The sequence below is a fragment of the Struthio camelus genome, chromosome 2, assembly GCF_040807025.1.
Source record: "Struthio camelus isolate bStrCam1 chromosome 2, bStrCam1.hap1, whole genome shotgun sequence".
NCBI lineage: Eukaryota > Metazoa > Chordata > Aves > Struthioniformes > Struthionidae > Struthio > Struthio camelus.
This window is the reverse complement of record NC_090943.1, coordinates 79,347,280-79,363,875: the sequence shown is the minus strand read 5'-3', so window position 1 is coordinate 79,363,875 and position 16,596 is coordinate 79,347,280. Positions and strand designations below refer to the sequence as shown.

The following is a 16,596-nucleotide window of genomic DNA, read 5'->3' as shown; positions in this document are numbered from 1 at the left end:
AGGCCAAGCGCTAAGTTGTAAAACACATGCTCAAGACACAATTGCGCTATTAACAATGGGCTGACGAATCAAAGCGAACCATTTATGTCTAACAGGTGGCACTAAGTTACGGCCAGCAGATTATGAATCCATTCCATAGTGTCACCCTGGCTACAGGAGAGTTAAGACACTAGAGGCTGTGACAGGTGGAACCACAGGAAGGGGATATGCACGCAGAAACCTCCAACCCTAGCAGACCCTTACATCTTGGAAATCACCCAAGACATCTGCATCCTAACATCGTTTAAAGGAAAGTAACTTGTTACCACCAACTGGAATGGAAGCTTATGTGCAGTGCCTGTAGACTTTCCAGTGGTATGGGAAGACTGTCATTGTAGCACATCCCCTACAGAAAAGCGTTGTACAAATACCACCATAGTAATAAGTGACAACTGTACTTACCGTTCCCCTGTCACTGAAAAGACACTTGTAACTTTACCCACAAATCCATTAGATGATTACCTGGATGGGAAGCAGGAGGGTAAATGAACAGGTTAACAAAACATCAACCTGAAAAACAACAAAAACATTAGGAGTTCTAGATCAACATAAAACAATAGAGATTCAAGTATTACCTCAACACTACAATAGCCTGAAAACAGTCCATAGTATTGATACGGCTGCAAAAAATGCCTGGTATGATACATTTCACGCATGAAGTCTGAATGCCAGTGCCTTTTTTCATTTATTTATCCACCCTACTGTAGCACTGCTTGTATGTTGTTTTGTATTAGTAGCATTAACAATTATTTTGTATACTAAGATTTGGAGAACATGACAACGGGTATACAAAATCTCACAAAAGGTAATGCAGACTTGTGCATCCCTTCAGCGCCAATGGACTTGTGTGTGTCCAATTTAAATGTTTTCTAATGTGATCCTCATCCGCCAAGGGTAATTCTTCCTTGCTCCAGCCTTTCCTTCTGGTCCCAGGCACCCGGGATCATCTTACCAGTAAAGACCAAGGTGAGAAAGGCACTAAGTACCTCACTCTTTTCCATGATCCTTGTTACCGTGTCCTCAGCCCCATTCAGCAGCAGGCCCACATTTTTCCTAGCCTTCCTTTTGCTGTTAACGGTGTTTAAAAGCCTTTTTTGTTGCTTTTTCATGTCCCTCATGAGATTCAACTCCATGTGGTCTTTTGCTTTCCTAACCCCATCCCTGCACGCTCAGACAGTATCTTCGTGTTCCTTCTGGATCACCTGTTCCTGCTTCCACCCCTTGTACGCTTTCTTATGTGAATAAGCTCATGAGTTCCTTGTTTATCCATTCAGGCCTCCTACCACTCCTGCCTGACGTGTCAGGATGGACCATTCTTGAGTTTGGAAGGGGTGATCCTTGAAAAGGTAATACGCCCTCTTGGACTCCTCTTCTCTCCAGGACTAACGCCTTTGGGATTCTTTCAAGTAGATCCTCAAACAGGCCAAATTCTGCTCTCCTGAAGTCCAAGATTATGATCCTGGTGTTTGTCTTGTTCTCTCCTCTGAAGAGCCTGTACTCCACCATGCCATGATTAGTGCAGCCAAGGCTGCCCCTGACCTTCACATCCCCAACCAGGGAGAAGTTATCAATGCACTCCAGAATGCCTCTGGATTGCTTGTGCCCTGCTGTGTTGCCTTCCTAGCAGATATTAGGGTGGTTAAGAGTCCCCCCATGAGGACCAGGGCCTGAGAATGTGAAGCTCTTTCCAGCTGTCTAAAGGCGGCCTCATTTATTTTTTCTACCCGTGGTCTGTCAAGTGGGTTGTAGCAGATACCCACCATGACATCACCCACATTGGTCTGCCTTTTAATCCTAACCCCTACGCTCAAGTGGCTCATCATCCATTCCCAGGCAAAGCTTCATGCATTCCAGCTGCTCCTTCACATAAAGGGCAATGCCCCCTCCTCACCCTTCCTATCTGTCCTTCCTACACAGCCTGTATCCATCCACTGCAGCACTCCACTGCGTGAGCTATCTCACTAAGTCTCTGTGATCCCAGTAAGATTATAGCCCTGCAGCTGCACACAGACCTCTAATTACTCCTATTTGTTCCCCATTCTAGGCGCATTATTTTACAGGCACCTCAGATGGGCACACACTCATGCTGATTTCCAAGGAAAATGGTGAAAAACACTCCTATTATGCTAGCCTTTTGGTACATTCTTATTTTATGTGCATACAAGCAAAGTGGGCCATCTTCTGCCCTGTTTTGTTGTTTGAGGTTTGTCTTGTACAAATCATCTTGCACCTTTTGTTTTTCAACTCAGTCCACCACTTCCTCACTTGAATGCAGGTCATCATCTTCCTCCTCTGTCACTCCTGGTTTAAGCTCTCCTCACCAGGTTGGCCAGCCCAACTTGGTCAGGTGGATCCTGTTTCTCTCTATAAATCCTCGAACTTCAAAGACAGGGAAAAAAAAGTCCTCCTTGTTGGTATTAGCATAAATAATTACTATAAAGTCTTTTTTCTCTCATTTCCTACCAGTCTTTCAAGTCAGCTCTGAATGGTGGCGATAATATTTAGTTAGCTTCTTGCTGATCAACTATTGTGCCTTTCAGGAAAAAAAATATTTTTCGATCATATAATACATTCTGTAAACACTCTGGCATGTTAAGTACATTCAGAGTACTTAAAGCTAATCTTTCAGTATATTCTCACAGTTAAATGAAATTTAAAACAGGGATTTTCTACCTATAACGGTAAAACCTTCTGTATAGGCTAAACTTCAAACATAGAATGTGCTGGTTTCCTCCCTCACCTTCTCCCTGAAATTCTTTTGATGTTACTCATTGTTCAGACTAATAATCTTCCTTGTTTGGTTGTTTTTCCCCTCAGTCTTATCTAACATTGCAGTAAAGGTTATCAATACCAAGAGCAGTTCTCTTCTGCACCTGTGTAAACTTTTGACTTCATATTACGGACCGAGGGAAAAGAATTCCACCAATTAATGATGCAAGAGAAATACTTCAATCATATCATAGATATAACAAGCTATCTTCAGAAACAGTCTGGATTTTTAAGAATAAAGATCCTTTGACTGTGTTGCATCCCAAACAATCATGTCTCTTCATATCAAGATATAAAAAACCGACAGCAGTGCATAGAAAGAAGATGATATAAGCATTCTGAGATGTAGTGACTAAGACAGGTGTAGTACGTTTACATACAAAAAGATAAACACAAGTAGAAATGCAAAGTTTATCTCCCAGGCTTTTTCATTTTTAAGTGGAAAAAAATAGCAAAAAGTGTGGTGTGTATTCCTAGCTACCTAGGCGGCTTTCTTCATTTCATATTTTGGAAAATATTTTCAAGAATGGTTGAAGAAAAAAGGCTCAGCAAGATCTGTCTACAAGATCCTAAAAGCTCCTATTAGGAGAATGAATTATTATAAGAGAATTAAACTTTGAACTGATGACTATTTTAAACAGTAGTATTCAAAAATACTATCAAATTATACTGATATAATAAATGTTAAATAGGTGAGAGCAGAGATGCTCAAGTCCCTTGAAACCCCTACAGAGAGAAATTGATTACCAAAGCATAAAGAGCTTTCATTAGTTGATCTTGTACAGTCCTATTTTAACAGGAGGGTTTCCCTTGCTTCCCTTGATCTACTATTGGTCAGAGGTTATGGTGTAAAAATAGTTTCCCCGCAGATATTACCAGCTTGCCGTAATAGAGAGAAACAAAATTTGCACCTACGTTTATCATAAGCAAAATGAAACTTGGGAAGGGGGGGGCAGAGCTGGAGGGAAACAAATGTAAAAGGAGTCTCTGGTTTATGTAATGCCCTGTATAATATTTCATGAAGCTAACCCCTGAGGTCAACCAAACTGGACAAAAAAATAGGATCACGGGATAATTCAGATTGGAAGAGACATCAGATGGTCATATAATACAACCTCTTGCTCAAAAGCAGGATCAGCTATGAGGTTGGACGACGGTATTCCATGCTTTATCCAGCCAGGTCTTGAAAACTTCAACGCATGGAGACTGCACTACCTCTCTGGGAACACTGCTCTATTCTTTGACTATCCTCATCGTTAACAGGTTTCTCCATATATCCAGTCAGGACCTCCCTTGTTTCAATTTCTACATATTGTCTCTCATCATCCCACCATGCACCAGTGTAAAGTGCGTGGTTCCATCTTGATAACCCTTCTTGCAGGTAGTCACAGGCTGCTGTCAGGTTCCCCCGAAGACTTCTCGCTTCCATGCTGAATAAGCCCTATTCCCTCAGCATCTCCTCACAGGCCACATGCCGCACAGTCTCAGAGGTAACTCACTTTCTGCAGCTTTCCTGAAAATCTGCATCTAGGTGGAGGGGAAACCTGTATGTAAGCATCCTGACTTACTAACTTCAGGAATAACCTAGAGGGTATGCATTCCCTGTGGCAACAGTCAACTGGGTAACCAGGAACGCTACAGCTCCAAATTAGTCACAGGCTTCAGCCAAGTGGTCATGTCACAGGAGACATGTGAGGAGCTAGGATAAAGGGTAGGAGACAAACAATAAAACTTTTAACAGCCTGGAATTCTGCTCTGCTCCTCAAAAAACAGCCTGGCTCTGTTGAGTTTTGTTTTCTTCTGATACATAATTCAATCAAACCTGTTTGGTAGTATTTGTATTTGCAACAGCCCTTTGAGCACATTGCTTCTGCATAGATATCATGATTACATCTGTTCATTGTTCTCCTCTTTATAGTTAAAAATGGAGCATGAGGCAGAGACCTGCTTGGATAGTTTTATTCTGCATTGTTCAACTCGCACCAAATCATTGATGTGTGACTTTTCCCAGAATAACTGTTTTTCAGTTTTTCTGAATAAGAGTAACTTTTGCAAACTTAAAAGAATAAATATATATATATTTCTATTTCCACTTAATGGATATATAGTAGTTATTCCAGGTAAATTAAGATCCTGTGCATGGACATTTATTTCTGGGGACTCCTGGGGGTGATTTGAGATGTGTATATATATATATATTTTTTTTTTTTTTTGTCCCCTAAAGATTATCATCTCAAATTGTGAACAATTCCATTACCAGCAAGAAGTACATTCTAGGAATACACAAAATTTAAGCAACAAAGGAGACAAATTTAAGTGTTTTCTACTTCCAAATTTTATCTATCACATGAAAAAACATAGTTCAGTGGAATTCAAGACTGATGAACAAGTCTAGAAGACTTTTCTAGATGCTTTTTCTAAACACCCATCACTTTGTCTCCCAGTAAAGGGCTAGAATCTGCTGGTCAGCTTCAACCAGGCTTGGAAGGGGTGAACAGCAGAGATAACTGAAGATAACTCTCGGGCATGAAAACGTTAGCAGCTTGACAGAGGAAAATGAATCACAACAGTGTTCTTGACTACAGGAAAACATGCAGAATTGAGCTCTTACACTCTATTTGTTGACTATTAAAGATGATGACATTTGAATCTTCAGCAATATCATCCTTTGATTCTTGTAAGCATTTATTAAATATTTCAGTATCTCACTTTTCTTGAGATTTTTTTTTTAAAACAAACATTAAGTCCTGCATGCATTTTAATACTCCTGTGAACGCTTTCTTAGCTGCTGTAAATCAGTGTAATTCCACAGCAGTACTCTGACATATGCTGCCAGAGGAAGCGTCCCCATAGAAAATATAGTGATATGAATTGCAGCTAAGGGCAAAAGATTTATGGGGATACATTGCACAGTCTACCTGACCTACTTCTCTTTCTACGTGGGAGCATACTGAATGCTTTTTTAATGAAGTAATAAAAGTCATCTAGATTCCATCTCTCAAAGTTCATGTAGAAAAGGAGTAATTACTACTGCTTGCATGTAAAAACTTGGGACTTCAGGAAGGGAAGCATTCAGTACATTGTTAAGTACAGAGATTAAGAGTTCCTGCATTCCTCTAGTTAACACTGTGTATATGAACTAAGTACATGCAGAGAGAGGGCATATTTAAATAAACATCTTTAAAAGCATGACCGAAGTATTCCAACACAAGTTACAGCAGCTCTTAGGCTGCTCTAACCTACACTCAGCCAGAACTATTAACGGTCCAAACCTGAGGGCACAATTTACAGGCCACACTCAAACTTGATACAATGAAGGTAATCACTGGAACTTTGAAATAACATAGCACAAATTATATACAAACGATGAAGTAGGTATGTAAAGTGTAGCAGGTAAAGTAAAATGTATATACTGTAGTACATACAAATGCTAGACATTAGAGAAAGCTCACAAATACATAAATATACATATATGTACTATAATAATATGCATCACAGCTCATATAGCCTAAATTCCCTTTCTGGATAGGAACAGTGCAGTAGTAGAATAGCTTAAGCCATACAGAACAGTAACAGTGACAAGCTAAGATAAATCAGAATTTCTGAATGGCAGAAAAGACAATAATTGCAGACTTTAATACCATGCAGTATTACATGACAGAGAGGTAAATGATGTAGTGGGGAACAAGGGACAAAAAAATTAAGGGCCCATAAATGTCTGCAAGTTTTCTCTCCTTATTCCTCCTTCCTTTCCTCACCTCCTAGAGGTTCTGATAATCTCCCTCCATTCCCTGCATGCAATTGGCTTACACTTTTTTTCCCATCTTCTGCTTACTCTAAAGTCCTTTACCCCTCTCCATCCTCCTGTGTAGCAGGAGGAGCCAGTATCACCAGCCCCTTTGAATGTAATTTATGTTAATTTTATTATTATGCCTTTAACCAAATCCGTTGCATTGCAGAAACTCCTTTTCTCTTTTATCACTTTCCTCCTCCACACAAATCACTCTCAGCTTATCTGGAGATTGCTTACCTCACCCTGGAGCCAGCCAAAGCTGCTGAAACTGCTGTCTGCCTCCGGTGAGAATGAAAGAGATGTAGTGGCATAGATGTAGGTACAGCTTGCTCCATCTGGAGCACAAAGCTCCCCTTTCCAAATCAACCCTTTGCCACTCAGGATGTTGCATCCAGAGCTGTTACCTTGCATTTAACAGCCCCTACCGGGTTTACCTCTTGAAATCTGTCCACCTTTCAAACTCAAAGATTTCACATATAAAATTTTTCAGGAAGAAATTCTGCAGCTGAACTAGAGGTTAAGAAAATTGTTCCATTTGCTTGCTTTCAACCTGCATCTACCTGTTTTGCTTGATGCTGTTTGACTGTTACTAGAAGAGACTGGTAACTACTCCCTAGCCTGACTTTTTTAAACCTTTGTCATGTCCATCTTTGTTATCTCTTGTCAAAGGTGAAAGGTTCTAACCTGTGCAATTTATGTAGCTTGCTATCTAGAAACTATCTAGATATTTGATTGTTCTTATAAAATTGGAAAAATTGCTATTTCCAATATATTTTTCACTACATCTTTTCTAATATTACTGTTTTGTATTTAGAAATGCACATGGCATTTGGGATGCAGGGATATGACAGACTAACACATAGTCATGGCATCAGTGTCAGTGTGATATTTGTGCAAGGCAACATATCTCTAACTGGTAATGCATTGGTGGGAGAGAAGCCAAGTACCCACCAGCTCTAGCCACTGTCCACTCCACTCAAGGTCTTATCCTAACTGAAGGATGGGAAGGGATGTACCAAATCTGCCCCACACACGAGATGAAGAATGCAAACAAGGCAAGGAAATAGCACAGCCCAAATTTTCAAGGGTCTTGTCAGGGTGAATAAAATCGCCTAAAATGAAAACAAGCCACAGGGTCTTTACTACTTTAAGCAGCTTATGAACAACACCCTAAGTCAGTCGTGTAGGGGCTTGAGATTCATCTCCCAGAGGAAATGGAGAATTAACAAGAATGGACAAGCGTATCCTGACTTTTGTGTTGTTTCCAAGGCCCTGACTTCATTTTGCTTCTATTAAGACTCACTGCAGAGAGACAAAGCTCTAGGACAAAAAAAAAAAAAAACAAAAAAACAAAACAACGAGACCCAGAACATGGGTTTTGGAGCTTGGTGTGGAATGTGGGAGTAGCACCATTCATTTCACTCAGGTCTCTTCTGACACTATTTCTGCTGCATATTCTCCTCTTATGTAGAAAGTAAGAGACTGTAGCAAGTTATGAGCTTATCTGATCTCAGTGGTGTGTTCCCAGGAAATTAAGAAAAAAGGCTCTTTACAATGAATAGAAGAATATAAGTAGTGTTTTCCCTAGTTTATTAAGACAATGCAAAAACATCCAGAGAACATGGCCAAAAAGAAAATTATTTTTTAATGGTAAGTGTAGGCATTCTGCACATTTCCCCATATGCATTTTAAAGAACACGTAAAATACAGACTTCTTTTCTTCTTCCTGATTACCTGTAGTGATTTTTCATACAGGTTTTTGTGAGCTTTAGTTCTCAAGAGGAAGCACATTAAATCTCAGAGTATCAAAAATAACTCCTCAGCCATTCTAGACTACATTGTGTTCCAAAATAGGACTAAACAGGATTTTTTTTTTTTTTTTTTGCAGAAGTATTAGGTTAAAACAAGAACAAGGAGAAGCAACAATCCTGAAATAGAAAGTCAAAATCCTGAAACAGAAACATTTAAAGAGAGTAAAGGTTTATCTGTAGACTTCTGAAAGCCAAATCAGAGCATTTGTAATTATATAGTTTCATTAGACAACTCCCCTCGATGTATGTTTGATAAGTGTATCACATTTCATACATGCACTTCATAATTCATTTGTAAAATAAGGCATCACTGAAGCCTAATCAAAGTGGCTTCAACTAGAATCTTTTTACAAGATATGTCTACTACAATAAAGATGCACTTACAAATCCTTCCTCATATTAACTACTGACCTCTGCAACATTGCACACAGCAAAACGGCAAATGGAGAAAAACAATTTTCTGGTGGATTAACTGAAACACTGAAAAGCGTTTGCTGATTAGAGCAACACTGCATACTATGTTATATCATCTGAGGGAAAGGGAAGACTGCTGTTCCACAGAAAACAATCTATTTAAAAAAAACACACACACACACAAAATCAAAGCAAAAAAGCCAACTCAAGTATTCAGCAAGCTAAGAGAATAAGAGTAACTCAAGCTTAAGTCACTCACCTATGCATGTCACATCTTGACTCAGCAGTTACTTGATTTCTCAAGAGCAGCAAATTTCCCAGCACATTGGTAAGACCACCTCATGGAGCATTTGCAGAAACTATAATTTTAGTGCATTTGAACCTACGTTCACTAATAGTTTTGAAATAGTGCAAGTTGTTTTTCAGTAAGTATTCTTCACTGGGAAAACAGAATACTAATTACCTCTTATATTGCAACTGCGAAGCTCTGCAACGTTATCTGTTCTCTGAAACCTCCTTTTAAAGTTCAAGTCTAAATGTATTTGTGGCCAGCCTATATATATTTGTTCTTCTAGGAGTGCTCTCCTTTAGCTGTATAGCTACCAAATGAATATAAGCAGGTAGGTATCAGAATTAGAGATTCCTGTAATGGGAGTGTTCAGAAGACAAGTTAGGCAAGCCTTAAACTGTAAAACCTCACTGAATTTATTAGCAGTACACTTCTTGCTTATGGTTGATTCTTATCAATCATCACTGTACACAAAATCATCTTTAACACTTCTATTGTACTGAGTAACTACGAGTATTCACTACCATACAGCAGAACGCTGTACAGTCAGCACTGAGGGCTACAGGTCCTGGCGGTTCTTCATCACTGCAGTCAAGCTAGTCAGACTTGAGCCCTGTGATGAGAAATGTCAAAACCAAAATAGGCTCGTCTTTTTCCTCTCACGTTTTCATCACTTAAGCCTGATGTTTTTAAGGTACTTACCTGCCTCACAAAGAGGAGGTGCAGGAAGGGGGTCCTCATCTACTCCCGATAACAGCATCTCTTGTTTTTGGTTTTGCCAGCTCCTTCCTTGTATATTTGAGAAGACGTCTTGTCTGTTCCTGGTTCCTTGTGCTTATCTGTGCTATGTCTATGCCTCTCTCTGTTTATGCGAATACCTCCAACATGCAGGTATGCGTTGCCCCCTCAGTGGTCAAGCTGCTCACATGCTTACGTAAAATCCTTATATGTTGTGTCAGGCTGCGCCATTGCAGTGTTATAAAATACTTCATTACTGTTACACTACTTTAGTATGCTTATATTTAGGTTTTAGGCAAGCTAATATGAATCTTATCCAGTTTAATATAATTATAGTTTGTAGTTGTAACAGGCCTTTATTTTGGCTACAGTTTGAATAGATTTTTACTCCCTTTCCTTGTGGTTATGCCTCCTAAGCCCCTTGCCATTGATCACTTCACAGGCTGTTGATTTTTCCCCATCAGCCATTGTTTTTCCTAGTTAAATAAGCTCAGCTCTTCTGCTTTTGCCTGGAAAGACCGGTCCCCCGTCAATCAGAACTACAGTAAGAATAGGATGAAAGAAAGTACCACATGGAAGCAGTACACATGAGCCTAGCAAATCATTGCTGCTGCCACACAGAAGGAAGGGCCTGGGGTCTTGGAGGAGAGAATGAAAACGAGAAGATACAGAGAAGACAGAGAAGGGACCACTGAGAAGGCATATCTGCAAACACTTGCCCAGGATACCAAAGCATCTCACTCACACTACACCCCAATAATTCCCACTTCTTTCTGACTTCCAGTTCATCTTTCCTGAACACAGGTGATAGGAGTTGAGCAATGCTGCAGTAGCAGTCTCTCCAGTGCATCACATGATAACAAAAGTTTTCCTTTTTCCACTTAAAATAAACAGCTGATACTTCTGAGATTGGCCTAAGCTCTATTCCAACATAGTCCTATTTTGCAGAGAGGAGCAAAGAAAACAGTTAGGCAACATGAAGTTTGGTCTGTCTTTGGTAATTGATACATTGCTGACACCAATAAATACGAAAATACATTTCCTGATATGGCAGGCTTAGAATTTCAGTGTGAGCTCTTCGTATCAAAGCTATCATTTACCTAGAAGAGACTTAAATTCAATCGCTTCCAGGGCCTGATCTGTGATAATTGCTGATTCTCTAGTAGCTTTAGCCAATGGCATTACCTGGAAAAGATGTGCTTGATTTGGAAGTAGGCATCAGAGAAATTTCCAAATAAATTACTCTGTTTAGTAGGTGCAAGAGATTTCAAATACAATCTGAACTCTGTTGTTTTCAAATACAGGCATATCCCACCATCTGTTGAGGACGTACTTCTGAAAAGTGCAATAGTTCATGATTCAACAGATAGCAAAGACATTTTTCCCATAACAGTAGAAGGGAAAATTGGGCAGGTACTTTAGAAAACACAGCTTAAATGCACAGGGACAGTGTACTGCAACGAGAGCTTTCCCATTCATATCCCAGTGATGCTGCCCAAAAAAGTGAGGTACCAGGGCTGTGAATGGAGAACAGAGACAAGAGGCATGTCACTAGGTAGCCACACAAAGGCTGTTCTGTGCTTTTCTGCTGCTGTTGGTGCAATACATAAATAGCTACAATGGAATTATTAAATACAATTGGAAACTCAAGCTATTTTACTGCAGACTGCTATATTTTTACTTTTAGTATTTACTTATGATAACAGATACTGTGGGTGGAAGGAGGAAGAAAAGAAAAACAGGGAAACGATGACAGCTGGCAGAGCAGGGTATTAAATGGCCAATGATGGGACATCAAAACAAAGGACAGAAATATGATGACTAATGGGGTACTACTATATCTGGGTAGAACTGCTCAGTAACAGCCGCTGTAGACATGATTCCTCACAACAGACATACAGCAAACTGCAGTCAGTCCATCAGATTAGATTATGCTACCATCCAGGAGATTAGACCCAGCCTCCCTAAATCTACTCATGCTCCGACTAGATGGCTTAGCTTGTTTAATCTATCTGAAGTATTCACATTACTGACAGCTACCTTCCAAGTAAGCTCCAGAGGGGCTGAGGGGGAAGACGTCTAGGCTGGCCTACACTGCTGAAAGCTTTTTTTTTTTTTAAATATATATGTTGAATTCACTGCAAGAAAGATGATACCAAACCAGAAATCTGAAGTAATTGGTGAATCTCTGGCAGATACAAAGGCTTGACACACACTAGTAACAAACCATGAATTTTAGTGAAGACAAGCTGTTTTCTAGGCTGCATAAAGAACATGAGAGAAAAAAAGGCTCTAGTAAAGACATCCTTTTGGAAGCAAATTCAAGACCCTTCTGCTACAGCAGAGCAAATGCTTACTTCTGATAGTGAAAGCCAAGAAGCTCTGGAAAAAAAAAAAAAAAAAAAAACAAACACACCAGATTTCTCAGTGTCAATATAAACACAAGCCAATAAAGTCTCATGCATTCTTACAGAATGCTAGTCTAAGATGGAGGCAGTATATCAGCAAAACGGTAGACGATAAGAAACAGATTTTTGTACCCTTATCTGCAGTAATTTCAAAGAAAAAGTGAGAAGACAGAAGAAAATGGCCAAGAAAAGCTTTGAAATAAGCAAGCAGAAAATTCAGAGGAGTAACTAATCTCGAGGCAAGAAAACAGACCCTTCTGAACAACCTAGTTGTGTTTAGAAGTTCTTTGGTTAAATATAAGACACTATTAAATACAAGTGCTACTGGTTCTGCCTGTTTCACTTGTGATTCCATGTAGACTTTAAAAGCAATGATCAAAAAAATCCTACCACCTTCCAACCGGAAATAAAGTGAATCAGGGTTGACAGAAATGTTTATCAGGACTCCCTCACAAAGATATTTTTGCTCTTCCTTTCTTGACATGACTTGAAACCCAGAAATATTAGGAGTGTCACGAGAATGGCTTTACCAGTGGAATTCATAGTCCAAAGTGTGGTCATTCTTAAACTGTTGGGTTTTGGCTAATGATATAATCTTACTTTTTTTTGGTTTTCCCTACACTGAAGTAAAGTCCCTACATTTCCTATACTTGGAAAATCCATGCAGTGAAAAGGCTGAACTATTCTGTTTAGAGGTGTTAATATTTATCCCAATGAATTTTTGGAAGTTCGTTCACCATTATTCTACACACATCCCGCATAATGCATCAAAATAGCACAGATTAAATATATATTGATATAAAATATCAAAAGGGATAGAGGTGGTACATAAGTCATCTCCAGACCACCAAGTTCATGGAATTAACTCTTAAACCGATACAAACACAGATCCCGCGTTCAGTTTAGATTGTGCAGAAGTGAGTCAAGTTCCAGTCTGAAGAGGCCTTCGTTCTTGTCCATGTTAAGAGTTCAATTCCTATCGATTCTTTCTGAGGCATATTTAGTGAACACAAACTAATTTACCATGGCGATTGCAGACATAATGTTACTGATTAAAGATTTTACCGTCATCAATTCTTTAACCTTTAGAAAGCGCTGATAATAGTAAATTGAATGTTCAGTTAAAGCTGGGTCCCACAAGAAACATCTGTACCTGTTTGAAAAGCAAAGAATCTCCATTTGGATAAGGTTAGGAGCTCTTTTCAAGAGTCTTTTGCATCAGTGTTGAGTATAATCTATTTTCAGCTGACAACTTGGAAAAAAAAAAAAAAAAAACACACAGCAGCCCAGACATTTTTGGCTAGCTAGACAAAACCTGTCAGCATCACAGTTCTCTTCCTGAAAACACTTGAAAATAAAAAGAAACTCCTCTGCATACTAAAACAATTAGGAGTGCATGCACCTGAGCTGGATTTGCGTAGTTAAGGGACTAGATATCCCTAAGAAGGCAACAACACTTTAGCATCCAGACGTACGAAACATTAGGTTAGCAGTATAGCAGCACAGTGCAAATCAAACAGTCTCCCAGGTACAATGTTGACAGAGAAAGAGCTACCCTCGTCTCTGATCCATTCCTTATTACAAATGAGATGTTCTGAATCTGTGTGTAATCCATGTGTTACAAAATGAAATAATTGTCAAAGCTACCTGTGTATCAGGAAAGGTTTTTCAATCAAGGCAGCACCACCTCTCAGACCAGAAACGGGTGGGCTGTTAATCACACCATGGGACATAAGAATGGTCCAAGAGCGCCCCCTCCCTACAATACGGGCAAACTGAATGTGGAAAATTGAATTTGCCTTTACTAATAACAGCAATAAGTCCCTGCAAGATGATAATTAGAAAAGTCCCATACATTAGTCAACTTAAAATTTTATCGCTGTCTGAGCAATATTCAGTTCTAGCACCTTACAAGGATTTTCACTTAAAAAAAATTTAAGTCCACAGGAAAAGCTCTCCTTCCTCCAGATTCAACATTTACATAAAAGACAAGTGAATTGTGAAGTAGCTACTGACAGAGATCTGCTTAAGCAATGCAAACAAAAAAATTCGTGTTCACCACAACATTTTTCATAAAGCACCCTTAAAAAAAGCCTGTGAGCCCTTTATCTCATCTGCATCAGAGTGGTCTCTGAAATTTAAACATATAATGAATAATGTTTTTTGCCTTGGTAATTTGAATGGCATTCATACCCTAAAGAATTAAAGGCCTCACAATCTCAGACACTTCCTCCTTCACCCCCCGCACCCCCCAGTCCTCACTCCTTCCAGCTGTTCAAGCCAGAAAATACAGGTTTTCAGCTCTTAAAAATCAAAAATACTCATACAAAAAAACTAAGTAATGGCATCTGTCATCTTTGACAGATATCTCACCTGTAATCTAGGTGGCCAGAACTGAGTACAATTATGAGAACTGCCCCATCACTGCACAGTGCATGAGGCAATAGCTCAGACAAGAGCTCATACTTATCAGTTGAGTGTATTGGAGCACAGAAAGCAGGTAGAAGCTTTAGTTTGAAGGCTTGAGGGTAAAGGTTAGTACAAGGGGTGAAACACCCCATGATGGTTAGTTCACCCGCGCTGCTGCAAGGTTTCCAGATCTTAAAAATCACACAGGATAGAAAGGCCTGTGACACCTGCCAAATCCAGTATATACTGACGACATCATAAAAGCTAAGTTGTTGTGGCTTCTGATGAAGCTCCAGAAGATGAAGTAGATCCTCAAACGTCAGAAGATTCAATAAACCCATGCGTCTCTGTAGCTCCTGTCATAACTGAATAAAGTAGTAAGAGGATTACCACTTTTCTTCCTTTCCTTCCCTTTTTTCCCTGAAATGACTAAAGCCACAGGGAACCTAACCAGTGGAACTCTTGACTTGTAATGAAAGAAAGTCACTATGGAAAATATTTCATCTGAGATGCCTTAGGATCACATTTATGTTCCCTATGAGATAGACTGGCAAATTCAGTCATACTGTGAAGTAATACACCCAAGTCTTTCTCTTCTTTTATAATTTCTAACCATAAGCTTCCGCTGTCTGGAAGTAGCTGAAAATTCCTAGGTGTCCAGCCTTGTGCTTTGTACCACTGTATTCCATCCTATCTGTAGCATTCAGTACTACAAAACTTTAATCCCCTGTATTGTATGCTTCCCAAACTTGTCACATCAGCAAATCCAGTCAGTGCATGGCAATTTGTGTCATAATCATTAGCAAATGCAGCCAGCACAATTGGGTCCAAAGTTAATCTTCAACTAAATGCACAACCCCAGACCAAAACATTTGCACTCAGCGTCATCTATTTGATTCTCTTCTGGTTTAGTAGCAGATAACAGTGGCTCATTTTCCATGTAGCACTGAATCAAATGTTTTACTGACTTTTTTTCTTTTAATAGCAGCATTACAAAGCATTTGATAAATGGGTGTTAGATTTTGCCTCAACTTCTAATTAGCTCTATTCTGCTTTCCCATAAAATTAGTTCTAAAGATGAAACATTGACACAAACAGTCCAGATAGTGACATTTGTCATTTCTTAGACATAATAAAACAGCTGTTCTCCAGACATCACACTAGCCCTAGGGTTTTGCTGTTGTTGCTTTTAGGTCCTTATTAGTAGGATCCAGTTTGACATGCAATAATTCCCATTATGCCAGGATGGTTATTTTATATCTCAAATAGAGTTCGTTAATCTCTTTAGATTTTGTTTCCTTTTTTCTTCATGGATATCTCCTTTTCTATATATCCACTCCTGATGGACATTCTTCCCTGTTCTCTGTACTGCAAAGGGAGGAATAGCTATGCTCTATACATACATGATCTAGAGATATTTAGGCAAAACTTAGGGCAAAATTGCAGCCTCAAAAATCCTATCTTTAAGTAAAACCTTCTCATGATGTTTTCAATTCCAACAGTGCTGTTTTAACTAACCTTCAGGCACACAGCACTGTTAGTACAAGTAATTACCTATTTCTGTACTGCAAAATAAATGTGAAGAAGCAGTTTTTAATTATCAAGTTTCCATGATGCATCTGTGCAACTCCCATCAGCAAGAGAAGGTGAAGAACTTAGGATGTCATCAAAACACGCTGGAATGCTATGCAAACCATTTCTTCTACACATCTGCATTGTGTTACCATTTCAAATGCATGTTGACTGAAATCAGAAGAGACAAAATACATTTATTAATAATAATACTACAAAGAAGATGCAAATAAAAACTCATTTTAGTCAGGAAGATTTATTAATTCATTTTCTGACACAGTAATCTGTTTTGTGACTATGCATTTCAAAGGATTATTGACTCCAGAAGTCAGTATATTCTTGTTTCAACCTGTG

At 39.2% G+C, this 16,596-nt stretch overlaps 1 protein-coding gene across 10 annotated transcripts in view; it reads right to left on the bottom strand.

Annotated features, from left to right (window-relative positions):
• Positions 1 to 8,238: 8,238 nt before the first annotated feature.
• TENT4A (terminal nucleotidyltransferase 4A) overlaps positions 8,239 to 16,596 on the bottom strand; it is an 80,895-nt gene continuing 72,537 nt past the window's right edge. For all 10 annotated transcript variants that reach the window (XM_068931362.1, XM_009665145.2, XM_068931358.1 and 7 more), the window contains one exon: positions 8,239 to 16,413. The gene's annotated coding sequence lies outside the window, so the exon portion shown is untranslated. The remainder of the gene's footprint in view (positions 16,414 to 16,596) is intronic.